This window comes from Myodes glareolus, chromosome 2 (assembly GCF_982192425.1).
Source record: "Myodes glareolus chromosome 2, mMyoGla1.1, whole genome shotgun sequence".
Lineage (NCBI taxonomy): Eukaryota > Metazoa > Chordata > Mammalia > Rodentia > Cricetidae > Myodes > Myodes glareolus.
The window spans coordinates 92,650,589-92,667,151 of record NC_142027.1 but is presented as its reverse complement, the minus strand read 5'-3'; positions in this window follow the sequence as shown (position 1 = coordinate 92,667,151).

The window sequence follows — 16,563 nt, the reverse complement described above, 5'->3', positions numbered from 1 at the left end:
TTGAAGAATAACACCTGAGGTTTACCTCTGACCTCCATACACATGCAAGCTCACATGTAGACTGTGACCATTACTTTTGGTCAACTTGACACAAAACAGAGTCTCCTGGAAGAGAGAACCTCAATTGAAGAGTTACCTCCAGCAAACTGAACTCTGAGCATGTCTATAGGACATTTTCTCAAAGATTGACGTGGGAGGCTTAGCACGCCATCAGTAGTGCCATCCTTGAGCTGGCCAGTCCTGGGGTTTGTAAGAAAGCAGGATGAACAAGCCCTGTAGAGCAAGTCAGTAAGCAGCATCCTCCATGGTCTCTACTTCAGTTTCTGTTTCAGGTTCCTGCCTTATGTTCCTACTCTGCCTTCCCACAGTGGTAAACAATAAACTGAGGTGAACCCTTTCCTGCTACAAGCTGATCTTTACCAGTGTTTTCTCACGGCAGCAGAGAAATAAACTAGAACATGTACTCACACACACATATGAACACACATGAACACACAAACACACACACACTCCACACATATTGAATATGTTCCATGTATACACTGAACCATACAAGACAGATAATCTATTGTTTCTAGACACTTTCAGCATGTTTTTGAGTTTTATCCATTCATACACAAATATGAGTAAATCATATAAATAAATATACATACATCAATGTTTTGCCCTTTTTATTGCTGAGTCATATTCCACTGAGCGACGGGACTCCAGTTGATTTATCTGAGTATATGTTGATGGATGTACAAGGTTCTGGCCTTTTTTTTACTGCCAGAAGAGGGCACCAGATCTTATTATGATGGTTGTGAACCACCATGTTGTGGCTGGCAATTGAACTCAGTCAGTGCTCTTAACCTCTGAGCCCCTTGATGGATGTTTGGATTGCTTATGGTGTGAATTAATATAAACTAAGCTTCAGTTCTTTTACAGTTTTCTATTGCTATAAAAAAACACTTGAGACTGGTCATTTAGAAAGAATAGAAATTTACTTGATTCTGGGAAATTCAAAAACAGGGTGACATCTAAAAAAGGCTTTTATTAGATTTATTTATTCATTTATATTGGGGTTGTATATAGGTTATTATGCATACATGGATTAATTAGAGTGTTCATGGAGGCCAGGAGGGGGCATCAGAGTTACATATGGCTGTGAATCAAGTATTGTGGGTGCTGGGAACTGAACTCTGGTCCTCTGCAAGAGTAGAAAGTGATCTTAACCACTAATCATCTCTCCAGCCATATATAAGGGCTTTGTTATTCATGATTTCACCTGTTTTTTTCATTACTCAAAATACCTAAGGCTGGACACATTATAGAGGGGGAAAAGGCTGAAGTGGTGGTTCGGTAAGGAACGTGTTTGCTGTATAAGCATGAGGACCTGAGTTGAGATCTCCTGGACCCACATAAAGACCAGGCACATCAGCGCACATCTGTAACCCCAGTATCAGGGAAATGAAATGAACGGATCCTGGGAGTTTGCAGCCAGCTAGTCTCAGCAGAATGGCAAGCTTCGGTTCTCAAAAAAATAAGGTGGAGAGGGAGTGAAGAGAACACCTGACATTGACCTCTGGCTTCCATGTGTACCTATATGTATAAGTGTGCCCATGCACACATACACACACACACACACACACACATGTTCACACACACACATACACGACAAAAAAGCATAAGTAAATAGATACTAAAAATTGAATTTTTGAAATTTCCATCAAAGTAAAGAAGCTTGTTTTGCATATTTTGTGAAGGTTAAAAGTCCAAAGAGCATGGTTCAGCCCTGGTCAGAGTTGCTGGGCCACATCACATCGTGGCGAATAGGGTCATGATGGGAATGCATACATTAGTTACTTCTCCCAATGAGGAGTTGGAGAAAGGATTTATCCTGGCTCCCAGTTCAAGATGTCAGTGCAGCATGGTGGGAAGCTCATGGCAACAGTTAAGGCAGTGAGGTCCACTGGTGATCAGCTCACTCTCTACTTTTTATTCAGTCCAAGAGCCGTGCCATGGAATGGTGTCACCCATATTCAGAGGGGGTCTTCCTACTCAGTTAACTTGATCTAGAAACCTTCCCACAGACATGCCCAGAGCCTTGTCTCCTGACCACTTCTAGGCCCTTTCAACATTCAAAGGCAACCATTACAGTCAATGCTTAACTTTACAAAGAAACTGCCAAACAGTTTCCCAAAGTTCCTTCATCATGCAACACTCCCACCACCTTTCCCTTGGAGGGTCAGGGAACATCCCAGAAGATACCGAATTTAAGAACGGAAATACTAGGAGGAAGGCTATAAAAAGTTGTCTTCTTGACATCACGGCCATTGTAATCAAGACCTCACATGGTAGTCGTGACCTCACACTGTAGTCGTGACCTCACACTGTAGTCATGACCTCACACTGTAGTTGTGACCTCACACTGTAGTCATGACCTCACACTGTAGTCGTTACCTCACACTGAAGCATGACCTCACACTGTAGTCATGACTTCACACTGTAGGAATGACCTCACACTGTAGTTGTGACCTCACACTGTAGTCATGACCTTACACTGTAGGAATTACCTCACACTGTAGGAATTACCTCACACTGTAGTCATTACCTCACACTGTAGTCATGACCTCACACTGTAGGAATGACCTCACATTGTAGTTGTTACCTCACACTGAAGGCATGACCTCACAGTGGCAGAAGTTATCCACCCTGGGCCTGCCCAAGACTTGGCCTGTCAATAGTCAATCATAGATCAAGGGGTACTCACAGAGCCCTATCACTCCCTGCAGAATTTATTAGCTTTTGTCAAATTCTGGGGGAGAGGCAGACATCACCCTCAGTGACACACTCACCTCTGAGGTCATCAGGACCCAGTGATTAACAGTGCCAAACCTGTGATCACACAGATGGTCCTGGTTAAACTCAGCAGATCACAAAAATAAAACAAAAGCTATGCATGGGGGAAAGGGACTTGTTGGGAGGAGAGGAGGCTAAAGAAGCTTAAGGAATTCAGAGAGGTCACAGTAACCAAAACACACAGTGCACATGTTTGAAACTGTCAAAGAACAAAATCAATTTTTTATTATTTACTTATCCTGGGGACGGGGGCACACCTTGGGAGGTCAGAGGACAACTCTCTGGAGTCCATTCTCTCCTTCCACTGTGTAGGACCCAGGACCAAACTCAGGTCATCAGGCTTGGTCTGCTGAGCGACCTTGTCAGTCAGAAGAACAATGCTATGGAAGTAAAGGAAGAAATGAGGGAGGACAAACAGACCCTCCCTCCAGCAGGGTGCGGGCACTCTGGGCGGTCCAGGAGGGATTTTCTTTACCCCAGAGTTTCGGTGGTTTTGCAGCCCAGGGGGAGTTGCTTAGTTTGAAGCAGAGAAGAAAGGCAGGAAGTGAAACCCGAAGTTGGGGCAGATAATGGAGAGAGACAGGAAGCGGTGGTAACATGTGTTTGATTGTATGTGTTTTTGTAGAATGCAATTCCTTCTGTGGTTTTGGTTTTCTTCTTTTTGTCTTTTTATTATTTCTACAAGACAGGGTCTTATCTAAGCCCCACGATGGGCTCATACTACGCAGTCCAGGCTGCCTTCAAACCCACAAATGTCCTGCCTGCCTCTGCCCATGCAGAGCAGGAGTTATGAGTGTGCACCACCATGCTGCACCTAGAGCCCCCTAGAAAGAGAGAAAAAGGTGTTAAGGACACTTAGTAGGTAACCTCTCTGCTTCTGTGAATAGAGCAGCCGTAAACGTGAATAAACATCATCTCTCTAGTAGGACACAAAGGCTTCCGGGTATATGCCCAGGAATGGTTTCACTGGACCCTATGATAGCTTGTTCAAGTTTGTTTTCTATTGTTGTGATAAAAAAAAAACACTTAGCAAAAGCAACTTGAGAAAGAAAGAGTTCATTTGGCTTGCAGAATCAGTTGACCGTTAAGGGAAGTCGGACAGGAACCCCAGCATGAGCAAAGGCCAGCACTATGGAGGAATGTGCTTACTAGTTCGCTCTCAGGTTCATGCTCAGCTACCTATTTTATACCTCCCAAGACCAGATGCCCAGTGGTAGCACCACTCACAGTATGCTGTGCACTCTCATATTAATAAAAAAAATCAAGAATATGCCACACAAACATGCCCAAGGCCAACCTGATAGAGTCAATTCAACAACTGAGGTCCCCTCTTCCCCGGTGACTCTAGCTTGTCAAGTGGACAGAAGCTAACCAGCACAACTGACCTCTTGTCAATCTGACACAGACGTAACACTGTTAAGCCAAAACCTTTTCTTTCTTGCTTGTTCCCAAGATTTCATGTTAATATCACAACATAAAAATTAATAGAACTTTAAAAGTGCCACCGTATTTAAATTTTTGCCAACACTTTAAAAGTCCATAGTCTCCTTTAAAACCCAAGGATTCTTAAGTGTGGGACCCTGTAAAGTGCAAAATAGATTAATTACTGTCTTAGCCCAAGAGGGAAGAACCAGGTCACGATGACACTAGGATCAAAGAGGGTCAGTGACCAGTGTTTGGTAATCGTGAACACCTGGGCTCCACAGGACTTCAATTGCCCCCATCTCTCCAGTTCTATCATCTGCAACCTCCACAGCTTGTCTTATAGGCTCAGGAAAACTCTACTCCACGCCTGCCACTGTCCTAGTGATTTATCCCACAGTTCTGACGTTTCCAATATGCTGGGGTTGCACCTGACCCAGTGGCCTTTCTGGCTCCTCACAGTGCCAAGCTCCAGTCATCTCCATGACTCTTCATGACTGCTTTTATACCCCCAAAGCCAACATACATAAGCGATGCTTACACATTACCAAGTTCAGCTGCCAGCTTGAGAGACAGCCCTGGCCCTGTCTGGACCACAGCTTCTATGTGCTGAGCCCGAAGAAATACTCCCCCAAAGATTTCACCTCAATGATGCTGATCTCTTATTCGTTACAGATGATTTTTCAGCCCTCGCTAGTCAGCCTCAAAGTAAAGCAAAGGTTTCATTTCAGTGTCTCTGGTCTCTTGTCACCGGTGAGTCCACCCCAGCTAACCAGAAACCACAGTTCTTAATTCAAAGTACCACACAGACAGCCCAGATCTTTGAAGATTGGCAAACGCCCTTCGAAAATGTCACTACCAGGCCTCCATCGTCTGCATTTCTCTCAGCATTCTCATCTTCCCGTCCCCAACAGCAAAGCCCTTTAAATTCTCAGAACACAATGACATTTCCAGCCCGAAGTTCAGAGTGCTTCCACAATCCTCTAAGAAGAACACCGTGGTCAGAGTTAATTGCAGCAAGATCCCACGTTCTAATGTCAATCTCTGTCCTCGTCTGATATCTATTGTTGTGATTTTAAAAATGCTTACCAAAAGCAACTTGGGGAGAGGAGTGTTTGTTTGACTTACACATTCTGATCACAGTTGACCCGTGAGGGACTCTACTCAAGTCAGAGCCGAGGCAGGAACCAGGAAAGAATGCTGCTCCCTGGCTTGCTCTCAGGCCCAGATTCAGCTGCCCTCTTTATACCTTTCAGGCCCACCTCCCTTTAAAGCTGAACCCTCCCACATCAACCAGCAATGCCACACAGACATGCCCACCAGCCAATCTAGAGGTAATTCGTCAACTGAGGTTCCCTCCTCCCGTGACTCTGACTTGTGTCACACTGACAAAATCTAATGAGCACACAGATCTAATTTGAAGTTTTTCAGACACCTCCACATTGCTTTCCACAATGGCTGAACTAGATCAAATTTTTCCCCATCCTAACAAGTGTTTGTTGTCAGAACTCTTCTTTTTGAGTTTCTTAATTACATTTATTTGTTTACTTATTTAGTAACAGGGAAGCACATGCTATAGTGCATTTGTGGAAGTCAGAGGAGAACTCACAGGAGTTCTCCTTCTACCACGTAAGTCCTGTGGCCGGAATTCCGAGCATCAGATTCAGCTGACGCTTTTGCCCGCAATGTCGTTGGTAGTCTTTCTCATTTGGCTGAGATGTCATTCAACAGATGAATAGAAACTGAAAATATGATACATATACACAACGGAAATGTACTCAGCTGTAAGGAAATATAAAATCCTGAAGTTTGCAGATAAATGGATGGTCCCGGAAAGTGTCGATAAGGTGAACCAGACTTAGACAAATACTGTGTGTTCTGTCTAATGTGTCTGTCTAAGGTCCCAGCTTACCATGTTTATACGTATGCGTATAAGCCAGGTTGAGTGTTGGTACAGGGTATGAAACAAGAATGGAAACCACAGGAGGGGGGAGGAGGTTTCCAGGAATGGGAGAGCGTCATAGGACACACGATACATAAACTAGCAAAAGAGCGGGTGGTAGGGTAAGAAGTGGGCAGTGAGACAGGAGACAAGAGAAGGGAGGAGAAGCATTAAAACCAGTCCTAGTGGGGGTGAAAACAATGGTTTTCCAGGAGCAGAGGGTGAAAACACCATGATGGAAGCAGAAATTCATGTGCTCATTTTAAAAAGGACGGCCTGGCGGGGGGCGAGGGAGGGGAGATGGCTCAGCTGTTCAAGTCAGAGAATCTGAGTTTGGATCCCCAGATCTCGTAAGCACCTGGCGGGCATGGGGGCCTGCCTGTAGTTCCAGCTGGGAAGGGAGTCGGGAGCCCTGCAACAAGCAGGCCGGTGAGACTTGCAGTGTGGGGAGATTTCCTAGGCTGTTGTTTTGTGTATTAATAAGTTTGGGTTATGTGATTAATAAGTTTGGGTTATTTCAAAACTGGAAGAAACTTTGTTTGTGGGTTTCATTCTTGGTAATTTTTTAAACTGTCTTGAACACGTAAAATTTGTATTACAAGTGGGGGTGTGTGAAGATTACTAGAAATGATGTGCTTCTGTGCTAAGGTTGCAAACAGAAACTTCTAGAAAAGTCGACTCCGTTTGCCAGCATTTCTGATTGAGGGCAGAGAGGCATTGGAGGGTGGGAAGGGAGAGCAGGGTCGAGCATGTCCCGGAGGGAGAGCTGGGTCAGTTACCCCATCCCTGTACAGACAGCGACCCCACGGCAGTCCCGCAAGTACCACATGACCACCTTGAGTTAGTGAATCCTGGTGCCCTTGGAAGCCCAATGGAGCTTCCTGCATATGCCATCACATCACTATCTCAGAATATCCCTTGAGATAGGGCAGTACGACCTTCCTAGTCTCTTAGCTCCATCGTCCTGATTTCAGGAAATCCCCTTGCAGCCCAGTTTCTTCTTCCCAGGAAGGCTGAAGCACCTGGAGAAGCTCCCAGGGGCTTTCCAAATGGGGGACTGGCTACTCTCCTCAAGCCCTTGGTAGCCCCTTCCCTCATCAGACTCATCCCTCTGTCCGCCACGAAGCCCAGACTCTTGACACTCCAGAGCCCTGGCACAGACACCTTAGATAAATGGATTCACAGAAGCTGGAGAAAGCTGGGCATTGGGAACCTGTGCTGGCTGCTGACTCTGAGCTTGGACTCATGACTTTGCCTTTCTGGGGTTCTTTTCTCATATTCACCTAGTGAGTATAACAATAGCATTTACCTCCCCAGTGTGATCTAAAGGGTGCCCTCCTTCCTCCTCCCTGGAGCCTGTGAGTGCCAGCTTACCTGGCAGAAGACCTGTCAACATTCTCTGAGGATTAGTAGGCTGATGACCTGCTGGGAGAAGAGCTGATGATGCCCTGCTCCATGGGCAGTCAGGGTTGCTCCAAGGAGGGGAACCACTTTCTGTAGTGATATAGCCATTGGTAAGATGCCCACGGTCCTGGAAATAACCCTCATTAATGCTCCTGTGGGAACCCCAGTGAAAGTTACTGGGTCACCAGAAAAGGGGTGAAAGTAGATAGAAGGGGGATTTGTCTGGAAGGAGAAGGTGAAAGGAAGCAGGAGTGAGACGAGAGGGCCTCGGGATGACTATGATCGAAATACATACATACATGTATGGAAATGCAACATTATCATAGAGAATTAATATATACCCATAAAGCCTGGGGATGTGGCTCAGTTGGTGAAGTGCTGTCCCAGAGTTCACAAAGCCCTGGATTCTATCCCCAGCACCACAGAAATCAAACATGACAGCCCACGCCTCACACTAAAGAGATGGAAGCAGAAGGATCAGAAGTTTGAGGGCCAGCCTGGGCTGGGTGAGATCTTTCTTTGGGGGGGGAGGGTTTCAAGACAGGGTTTCTCAGTAGTTATGTATGGAGCCAGTCCTGGAACTCACTCTGTAGGCCAGGTTGGCCTCGCATTCACAGAGATCCACTTGCCTCTGCCTCCAGAGTACTGGGATTAAAGGCGTGCACCACCACTGCCAGGCTGAGTGAGATATTATCTTTTAAAAAACACTCTTAAGGAAAAAAATCCATAGAACAAATTCATAAAGTGCACATCTGTATACATGTGAAATGCTTTGGATGATGTAACTTCTGTGCATCTCTCTGAATGGAATAAAAAGGAGAAAGTGAGCTGAGCACCAGTCAGCCATACTCCCTCTCTGCTCTGACAGTGGATACAATGTGACAGTTGCCTCAGGGTCCTGCTGCTGGGATTTCTCCACCACATATGCGTGTGTGTCTGTGTGTGTGCTCACAACTGTCTGTAGCTCATGTGTTAGTGTATGTGTGTGTCTGTGTGTGTGCTCACAACTGTCTGTAGCTCATGTGTTAGTGTATGTGTGTGTCTGTGTGTGTGCTCACAACTGTCTGTAGCTCATGTGTTAGTGTGTGTGTGTGTCCCCATATGTGTGTTCACAACTGCCTGTACCTCCAGCTCCAGAGGATACGATGTCCTTCTCTGACCTAGCATGCACACACACACACACACACACACACACACACACAGAGTGTGTCTCAAGAGGTGAGACAGGCTGAAGAAAGAGATGCAGGAAGTCAGAGAAGCTTAGGGTGATTGAAAACAAGGGGTGATGGGGAAGAGGGGGAAAATGAAGCCTACAAGCAGGGGGAAGAGCGGAATGGAGTCAAAAACCCATCAACACCTTCTCCTCCAAAATAGTGCTACAGCCAGTCGAGAGCACTTGCGTTTGGGTAAGTGCTTGTCCTTGCTTGTGTATCTGTGGAGGTGACAGAATGTGTTCTGACTGCATATCTCTGAGTTTCATGCATGTGTTTGTGTGTACACACACATAAAGCATGTGTGTTTATTTGTGTATGCATTGTGTGTATGTGTCTGCCAGTACACTGCATCGGTTTGGCTGTGACAAGCTACCATAGCACTATAATTCACCATGGTTGTGCACAATTGTGCACTTCTGCTGTGTTATGTGTGTGTGCTGTGTCTGTGTGTACATGCTATGTGTATATGTGAGGCCCACATATACCTTGATGTCTATGTGTGGAAGTACACTGTGTCTATTGTGTTGAATAAGTGTTGTGTAGACATCTGTGAATTGTGTCTGTATCATCCTTAGTTATTGCTACAAGACACCTGACAAAAGCAACCTAAGGAAGTGCAAGGTGGCTCACAGTTTGGAGTACTGTCCTCATGGTGTGAAAGTTCCCACAGCAGGATCCTGAGCCGGTTATCACACTGTATCCACTGTCAGAAAATAGAGAGATGAACCCTGGTGTGCCAATCACTTTCTCCTTTTTCTTCAGTTCAGAGCTCCAGTTTCTGAATGGTGGCACACACACTTAGGACTGGCCTTCCAACCTCAGTTCTTAATCTAGAAAATGTCTTACAGACATCCCAGAACTTTGTTTCTGTGATGATTCAAGCTGATAATCAAGACAAGTATCAAAACCTGTTTATGTGCACGTATTTTCCCTGTGAGAAAAAAAATACCTTTTTTGGCTGGGCAGTGGTGGCACATGTCTTTAATCCCAGCACTTGGGAGGCAGAGGCAGGTAAATCCCTGTGAGTTCGAGGCAAGCCTAGTCTACAAGAACTAGTTCCAGGACAGCTAGTACTATTAAGCAGGGAAACCCTGTTTAATTTGGGTTTTTGTTTGACTTGGTTGGGTTATGTTTCTGTGGATTTGCCTTTCTCTGTGTGTCTGTATGTGCGAGTTCTTTATCTCCAGGCTCCTGTGTGTAGATTTTTTATTGTGTGATGTCTGTGATTTGTGTTGTGTGGCCTCTTTCTTCATGTATATATCACATAAACAGGGCATGTGCCTCTCTTTGAGGTCTTACTGTGTTGTTTCAAATCTATAGTTGAATTAAATTATTCGTTTGTATCCTTGTATACATGTAATGTGTCTGTGGTTTGTCCTCCATGCTTTTATTGTGTAATGGCTGTGATTGTCAAATATGTCTTGTGGTTTCTGCACGAGAGAGAAAGAGTGTGTGTGTGTGTGTGTGTGTGTGTGTGTGTGTGTGTGTGTGTGTTGGAGACCCTACACTTCACGTTCCATGTTCCTTGCCCTGCTGGATCTCCTATGTGGGCCCCACACTAACTCTTTAGATTTTGTATTTTCCCCAGGGAACTGACTTCTCTAAGAGGTCATATGTCTTGGGACCCTTTCTAGTTAAGCCAAATAGTACACTTGTGTAAACAGAGGAGCTCATTCATTCCTGGCTGCCCAGATCCAAAATAATCACACAGAAACTGTATTAATTACAACACTGCTTGGCCAATTATTTAGGCATATTGCTAGCTAGCTCTTATATCTTAAATAAACCCATTTCTATTATTTTGTAATTTACCACAAGGCTTGTGGTTTACCGGTAAGGTTCTGGCTGGCAGTTCATGTCTTTCACCTTCAGCAGCTACATGGCATCTCTCTGACTCTGCTTACTTTCTCCCAGTATTCAGTTTAGTCCTCCCACCTAGCTCTATTCTACCCTTCCATAGTACATCTAGAAAACCTAACTAACATTACTTCAAGCTTGATTATTATAGATGATTATCTACTAACCTGTATTTCTTAATTATACATTACATCTTTAAATGAGCTGGGCAAACACAATGTTTTAATCAAGAGCAGAAATATACATAAAACAAAATTGACCTCAAATTTGTATCAATAAACCAAGATCCATACCAATGCAAAGTATTCATCTCTATAGCACATCCCCCTTTAAATGTAAACAAACATTTACATTAAAACATCCCATATATTTGGGAATTTGGGCACAGTTCTCTCCAAACTGTTTCCTGCTTTTTGTTGAGCAAAGTAATTTTTGGGAGTGTTCACAGTGACCTTTCAGGGGGTTTTGGTCTTTCAAACCACAATAGTCTGGAAGGAATCCACAGGATCTCATCCTCTGTGGAAACAAAAGCAGAACCTCTTTCCCAAAGAAACATATCCTTAGAACAAAATTTTGAAGTCAAGATATCTTTAAAATATATATGTTGGTTTATCTTAGCAGCCCATACAATGAAATGTCTCTCTGTACTTAGCTCATTCATAGTCAAAAATTCAAAGAAAACATAATAATGTACATAATCCAGACTCTCTGCGTATATTCCATCATTACATGGTTTACTTTTTTTACTCTATTACCTTTTTCTACAAATTTAATGTTTATTTTATTATATTTACTCCTTTAATCTATGACTGTTTGTACTCTTTTATATTATAAATGTCTATACTCTTTTTCCTTTCTCTCTCAAGCCTACACACATTTATCCATCACTGTGACCCATTAAGAGGTCTTTTTCATCTGAATCTGTCTTTATTGCATATCTGTAATCCTTATCTGACCATGACTGCTTCTTAAAATGCTACATGGCATTGCTAGGACTAAGGCTGCTTTGCCTTTGGTTCTGCCCAGTCCAACATGGCAGAGGTCTGTTCAGTTCCAGCTCTGTGAGCCATGCTCACAGCCCCATTTTCAGGCACACAGCAGGTCTATGTTGCCATTAAGAAAGTTGTAGCACTCTGCTCACAAACCCCATTTAAGTACAGGACCTCCCGAAAGAGTCAGAGTTCATTCTGCCAGCACGAACCAGGAAGCCAGATCTTAAAGAAGCTGTGCAATTTTTTTGTCACTAACACTGAGTCAGGAAGATTTCTCTTAAAGTAGCAGTAGCGCCCCTACTTGCTGCCAGCAAACACAGCCCATCACCCCCCCCCCAAAAAAAAAATGCAGCGACCAAAAGGCTGCACTTGGCTCCTATTTTTGTGGGTCTAAAATCCCTCTTTTTTGTTTTGTTTAAATTTCTTTTAGGTCTTATGGGGATCTATGTCTCACATTGGGCACCACACTTGTATATCTACAGGAAGAACTCCAGTGCTCTCCTCTGTGTGGAGACACAGTCTTAGGGGCACAGATAATGCTTGACCCACACCTGAAAGTTTGGAACAGACTACACAGCAAGTAGCTTTTGACGTAGAATATATGGTGTCAGTGGAGGTGGAAGACACCTCGCTTGTGGAGATCGGACATACCATGTGTCTTTGTTGGGGTTTCTATTGCTGTGATAAAACACCATGACCAAAAGCAACCAAAAGGATTGATTTCAGTTTACAAGCCTCGGGTCACACTCCCTTCACTGAAGGAAGTCAGGACAGGACCTCAAGGCAGGAACCTGGAGGCAGGAGCTGAAACAGAAGCCGTGAAGGAGGCTGCTTATTGACTTGTTCCTCATGGCATGTTCAGACTGCTTTCTTATATAAGTCAGGACCCCCTTGCTTAGGGATGGTTCCACCCACAGTGCCTTCCCACATCAATCATTAATCAAGAAAATCCCTGACAAACTTGCCTACAGGTTATGAAGGCATTTCCGCAGTTGAGAATCCCTCTTCCACAATGACTCTAGTTTATGTCAAGTGGCATAAAGCCAGTCAGCATGCCTTGGTATTGGAAATGGGAGATATCATGTTTGTTGAGATTGGAAAGTTCACATCCATGGAACTGAGAGGTTCCATGTTCATAGAGGTGGATGTCATGTTCATGGAAGTGGGAGATTCCATGTTCATGGAGGTGGGAGGGACAATGTTAATGAACCCCTAAGGGGGCCTATGGTGACACAAAACATTTAGGACAAGTCAGAATCCAGGACATGATGTACGAGGCCTCCCTTCTGTAATTCCAAACAGAAAAGGAGAACCAAAACTCCCTGATCTGGGGCGAATGTCTGTACAACTTCCTGGTTTTTCCCATGTTTGAGAGATTGAGTAAAATCAGAGAGGGAAGAGGTGAGGAGTGTCATGTGAATGGGTCTCCTTCCAAGGTTTTCCCTTCTCTGATATAAGTCTTGGTAGGAACACAACTGATTACCTGATAAAGGACACTACAGAGTCAATGAACGCAAGAGTGGCCTTGGGTTAGATACCTGGTCCCAAAGAGTTTTGAGAAGCTAAGATACTAAACTCCTTCTTGGTCCATTCTTGGTCAGGATTTCATCTTGTGTCACCTCTCCACAAAGACCCATGAACTTATTCATAAGCTTCTTTTTCTTTCCTGGGTCGCCAACATTACAGTTGTGTCCCACCTGCACAGGAGTCCCTAGAATTGGACTTACAGGTGGTTATGGGCTACCATAGGGGTGCTGGAAACCGATCCTGGGTTCTCAAGGATAGCAAGTCTTCTTCAGGGCTGAGCTGTCTCTCCAGCCCTAGGGGACATGTTCTGGCACATCAGACAAGGGTTAATTTAAGGTGTAAGAGTTACTTAATAAAGAACCTGAGCTAATAGTCCAAATGGTGTTGTAATTAATATAGTTTCTGTGTGATTATTCGGGGTCTGGGCAGGTGGGAACAAAAGAGCAGCCTCCACTTACAATATACCTTCTTCAGCCAGGCAGTGGTGGTGCACGCCTTTAATCCCAGCACTCAGGAGGAAGAGGCAAGCGGATCTCTGTGAGTTCGAGGCCAACCTGGTCTACAAGAGCTAGTTTCAGAACAGGCTCCAAAGCTATAGAGAAACCTTGTCTCGAAAAAAACAAAACAAAACAAAAAACAGTATACCTTCTTCTCAGCTATGCATGGACTTTCTCCAAAATTAACTACATACTTGGACACAGAAACAAGTCTCAACAGACACAGGAAAACTGAATTAACACCCTGCATCTTTTCGGACTACCATGGAGTAAAGCTGGATATCAACAACAACAGAAACAACAGAAAGTTTATAAACTCATGGAAACTGAAAAATGCACTACTGAATGAAAAATGCAGGGATGGGATGCAGAGATGGCTCAGAGATTAAGAGCACTGGCTGCTCTTCCAGAGGTCCTGAGTTCAATTCCCAGCAACCACATGGTGGCTGACAACCATCTATAATGAAATCTGGTGCCCACTTCTGTTATGCAGGCATACAAGCAGGTAGAACACTGTGTACATAATAAATAAATATTTTTTTAAAAAAAGCAGGAATGATGCAACATACATAAATCAGTAAACATAATCCACTGACTAAACAGACTGAACACATGATCATCTCACTACATGTACAAAATGCCTTTGGCAAAATCCAATATCCCTTCAGGATAAAAGTCCTGGAGTAGTGGGGATACAAGGGACATACCTCAACTTAATAACAGCAACATAAAGCAAGCCTGTAAACAACATCAGCTTAAATAGAAAGAAATTCGAAGCAATTCCACTAATATAAGGATAAGACAATGTTGTCCACTCGCTCCATACCTATTCAATATAGTACTTCAAGTCTTAGCTAGAGCAATAAGACAACTGAAAGAGATCAAGGGGTTATGTAGAGGAAAGGAAGAAGTTGAAGTATTTTTATTAGCAGATGATATATTTTTATTCATAAAAGACTCAAAAAACTCCATTAGGGAAGGGAACCTATGCAACTGATAGACACTTTTAGCAAAGTAACAGAATACAAAATTAAAACATAAAAATCAGTAGCCCTCTCATAATGGCAAATGACTGAGAAAGAAATAATGGAAATAATATCTTTCATAGTAGCCTAAAGCAATATAAACTATATTGGGGGTAACTTTAAACAAGCAAATATAGACCTTTTTGGTAAAAAATCTTTAAAAAAAATTAATAAATAGACTGAAGAAAATATCAGAAGATGGAAAGATCTCTCATGCTTATGGATCAGTAAAATTAGTAATGTGAAAATGGCCATTTTACCAAAAGCAGTCTACAGATTCAAAGTAATCCCCATCAAAATCCCAACACAGTTCTTTACAGAAAGTACCATTTTCAGCTTAATAACACACACATGCACCAGAAAAAAAAACCCACAGTATTACTAAAACAATTCTGAATAATTTTTAAAAAAACTGCGGAAATTGGAAACAACCTAAATGCCCATCAAAAATATATGAATAATGAAAATGTGCTACATTTACACAATAGAATATTATTCAGCTGTTAAAAAGTAAAATTCATGGGGCTGGAGAGATGACTCAGTGGTTAAGAGCACTGACTGCTCTTCCAGATGACCCAGGTTCAATTCCCAGCACCCACATTGCAGCTCACAACTGTCCTGTAACTCTAAGATCTGACACAGACAGACATGCAGGACAAACACCAATGCATATAAAATAAAAATAAAATACAATTTAAAAAAATAGTGAAAGTCGTGGGTCAGAGAGATGGCTCAGAGGTTAAGAACACTGGCTGTCTGCTCTTCCAGACGTCCTGAGTTCAATTCCCAGCAATCACATGGTAGCTCACAACCATCTATAAGAGATCTGGTGCCTTCTTCTGGCGTGCGGGCATATATGCAGAACACATAATAAATAAATAAATCTTTTTTAAGAAAGTGAAATTCACAGGTAAACGAATGAAGCTAGAAAAAAAATCATCCTGAGTGAGGTAACCCAGGTCCCAAAAGACAAATACTGTGTGTAAATTCTCTTATATGTGAATGCTAACTGCTAAGTCTTGAATAAGCAGGTCACACTTTGGGTAGCCACAGAAGTTAGATATAGAGAAAGGGAATAGAAAGGCAGGGAGGGTCTCCCAAGGAAAGGAAAATGGAATATATTGTTATGGAGAGACAGCAGGGGAGACCTCGGTGGTGAGGAGGATGGGAAGGGAAGTGAGAGAGGGATTACGGAGATGACTAACAGTAAGGTCATTTCAAAACCTACAACAGAAGATTGTGTACATCAAAGAGATCTAAACGGAGACACCAGGTAATGGGGCAGACAGAGTCCCAACTGAACATCTCTCATCAACAAATGAAGCTTCCCGGATTGGGAAGAGGTTACATTCAGTTGAGTTATTGACCAAAGGGGCCCCATGGAAACCCCCCAAACAACCTAAGATTGCAAGAGAGCAGGACACAACAGGACAGATGCACATAAGAATTCACGGAGACTGTGGCAGCACACACAGGGCCGTGCAGGTTCAAGCAGATGGGGGTCTCAGTACTGAGAGTGGGAAGTCTACATGGGTGCCCACCCCTAACAGAGAAGCTACTTTGATACTTACTGGCAAAGAAAAATTTGTTTTCTCCAATGGAGTCTCAATGAGTATAGAACCCGCACTTCAGGGCAGGCCTCATACCCAGCTGACCAACACACAACAAATCCAATGGTATTTCTGTAAACTTTCATCTCATATTGCCTTGGTGGGACACTTTTTGTCTTATTAGGTTTTGCTTGCCTGTTTCCCATTTTTGTGGTTTTGTGGGATATGGCTTGCAAGTGTGTAGGGGTGGTGTGTTTCGGGAGAAAGAAAGAACAGGCGTGGGGTTAGGTGG